The sequence below is a fragment of the Delphinus delphis genome, chromosome 17 (assembly GCF_949987515.2).
Source record: "Delphinus delphis chromosome 17, mDelDel1.2, whole genome shotgun sequence".
Lineage (NCBI taxonomy): Eukaryota > Metazoa > Chordata > Mammalia > Artiodactyla > Delphinidae > Delphinus > Delphinus delphis.
Window position 1 is genome coordinate 66,343,086 of NC_082699.1, and position 3,095 is coordinate 66,346,180.

The 3,095-nt window shown below is 52.6% G+C and overlaps 1 long non-coding RNA gene across 1 annotated transcript; it reads left to right on the forward strand.

Moving 5' to 3' along the window:
* The first annotated feature begins 567 nt into the window (after window positions 1-567).
* On the forward strand, window positions 568-2,554 carry LOC132440379 (uncharacterized). The gene is made up of 4 exons (XR_009522556.1): window positions 568-790; window positions 1,904-2,024; window positions 2,137-2,194; window positions 2,434-2,554. It is a non-coding gene; the product is annotated as an uncharacterized lncRNA (long non-coding RNA).
* The last annotated feature ends 541 nt before the right edge of the window (window positions 2,555-3,095 follow it).

The window sequence follows — 3,095 nt, forward strand, 5'->3', positions numbered from 1 at the left end:
GAAAAGTGTAGAAGTTGCAAATACGGTAATTAGGACAGGCCACAGGAGAACGTGCTGTTTAGGCAAAGACAGGGGAGAGGTGAGGAAGCCCTAGCCACGCGGATGCGGGTGTGAGGGAAGCGTGGTCCAGCGAGGGAGACCCCCACCGCTGCAGCAATGCCGCTACTGCTGCAGCCCTGGGCCTCCATGCCCGCTGGGCTTTGTGGGGGGGAGCTGCGTGCTGCTCGGGACTCTCCCCGGAAGGCTTTGTCTCAGCACCAGTTGTCTCCCTCAGGCCCATTCCATCTATTCCGTCCCATCAGTCTACGGCCTTCCCCATCACTCTGCCAGACAGAACGTTCCGCCTTCCCCGAAGCTCTGAGGCCCTCACCTGGCTGTGGCCTGCGCAGGTGCTACTCTGTTAGCCTGGACCCTTCCTTGCGCCCTCACCGCCCTTCCTTTCCACCTGCTAGCTCCTCCCCCAGCTCTCAGTCTGGCTGTTCTCTCCTCCACGAAGACTCTCCGCCCCTGTAAACCGCCCCCATCCCCGCCCCATCCCCGCCCCACCCCCGCCCCACCGGAGTCTGCGTGCGGTACCGTCTTTGGTTTCCCCCTGCAGCCTGCGCGGTCCCCATCCCAGCTTGGACACAGGGATGCGCTAGACTGTGGGTTCCTTCAGAGCAGGCTCTCGCGCTGCCATATGGCAGGGTATTTGTGAAAGGAGCGCAGGAAAGCCGGAAAATGTCTCCTCCCCCAGGGCCTCCAGCCTCTCTTGGGAGCTCCATCAGGACCAACCCCCTCTAGGCCTCAGGTAAAACTCAGCCCTTTGGGGTAGCGTACTTTGGGGGGGCATCTCCTTTTTCCTCCAGAAGCTTCCCGATAGTGTGGGTGGAGGAAGAAGCACAGTCTTCTCCAGTGGGGGAGTGGAGAGGGGGTGGGTCCTTCCTGGGTGGTTAATCAATTACATTGCCTCAGGATGGGGGGCGGGGGGTGGGGAGGACTGGTTCCAGGACCCCCGGGAATACCAGAATCTGAGGATGCTCAAGTCTCTTATATAGCACGGTACAGTATTTGCATATAACCTACGCACATCCTCCCGTACACTTTCAATCATCTCTAGATTATTTATAACACCTAATACAATGTAGATATAAATACGACGTAAATAGTTGTAAACACCATGTAAATGATATGTAAATAGCTGCCAGTGTGGCAAATTCAAGTTTTGCTTTTCAGAACTTCCCAGAACTTTTTTCCCCAAATATTTTCAATCTTTGGTTGGCTGCATCCACGGATACAGAACCCCTGGGAACTGTATCTTGTCCACAAACCAGCCGAGGGATTTTCTTAATCGCCATGGGTGACATGAAGGAAATTACAGAGTTCAGAATCATCTTGTCTTTTGTCGATATCAAGAGGAGCCCTGAGATGAGTGAAAATGGAAGCAAAAGCTCAGAAAAAATCTAGTGAAAAAACAGTGAGAGCGAGAAGAAACTAAGCCATGGGGAGTAGTTCTGTGAGCCGAGAACTGAGCTTTACTTCGGACCTGCCTCCGCCTGCCGAGGTCCTGAGCAGGCAGAGCTTGAAAGGTCCCTGTCCTAGCAGGGGGGTGAGGCGTGCATCCAAGTGGGTGCAGATGAGTCTCACGAAGGGCCCAGAAGGAGAGTGTCAGGTGGTGATATTGAGGCATTGATGTAATTTTTACTCCACCCTTCCTGGGGGGAGGGGGCGATGATGGATTTGTGGCCTCAGAAAGGGCTTCTGGAGAGATGTTCCTGCTGTTCTAAGTTGGAACATCAGAGGTCTCATTCCACGAAATGCTGAAGACCCAAGGAAGATGGGTTCCAGAACAAACTTGGATCTTGGTGACTGTGTGGTACACCAACCACAGGACCCTCCAGGACCAAGGCATTTGTTTCCGCAGCTGCCAGGAGCTCGAGCTGCAGACCTGAGGCCCTCTGCCTTCCCCGGGGCTGCTGGTTGACAGGGGATCACAAAGGGGCCAACTTTTTAAGGCCACCCCAGCTCCAGAGCCTTTGTTGCAGGTGCATTACTCATCTCCCTCTGCCCAGTGTGCTTCCTTCACCCCCCCGCCCCACAGATGTGGTTCCCAAGAATGCTCCCCACAGACTCCCCATATGCAAATCTCTGTCTCAGAAACTGCAGGGAACCTGACGCAAAGCAAAACCTGCATCTCTGAACTGTTACGTACACGGTGAGTCAATTCCATGAGGGATCCCACTGGCAGTGTGGGCTGGCCTGAGAACCCGTGGGACAGTCATTGGGTACCTGGGAGAAGGCGTTCAGAGAGCCACACAACTGACTTTTAATGGCCTTTGAGGACAGAGAGGGTCCAGGCCATCACTACTCCCTGGGGACATGTGGACCCTAGGATTTCCAAGCTGGAAAATTTTCTCTTTCTCTCTTTTTTTTTTTTTTGGCATTTCTATCCAGTGATCGGCAGCCTTCACCATCTGGAAGTCCTTCCTTACTTCAAATTGGAATCCCTCCTTCTGTGATGTATCCACATTTCCTCTCCCTTTTCCTCTATGGAGCTGTGTTCTTGCCAATAAAGAAAGTTAAAAGGGAACAAAGACATATGGTTTTCCTATTCAGACTGACACCCACAGTTTAGGAGAGTCAGAGGAAAGAGTTCAGAATAGGGCAACAGAAATACATTTGCATGGACGGCACCAACATCTGAAACTCATTTTTTAAAAAAGTAACCAAAACAGTGAGTTCTCCTTTTTGTCCCATTTATTAAATTCTGGAGTACTAAGAATATATTGGAGACCCTACTCAGAGGTGGCTTGGTACAGAGAGCTGTGGATTTGGAGATTGACATTATGCATTAAAAGCCTATTTGCCGGACTTCCCTGGTGGCACAGTGGTTAAGAATCCGCCTGCCAATGCAGGGGACACGGGTTCGAGCCCTGGTCCGGGAAGATCCCACATGCCATGGAGCAAGTAAGCCCGTGAGCCACAACTACTGAAGCCCGTGCACCTAGAGCCCGTGCTCCGCAATAAAAAAAAAGCCACCGCAGTGAGAAGGCCGTGCACCACAATGAAGAGTAGCCCCTGCTCGCTGCAACTAGAGAAAGCCCATGCGCAGCAAC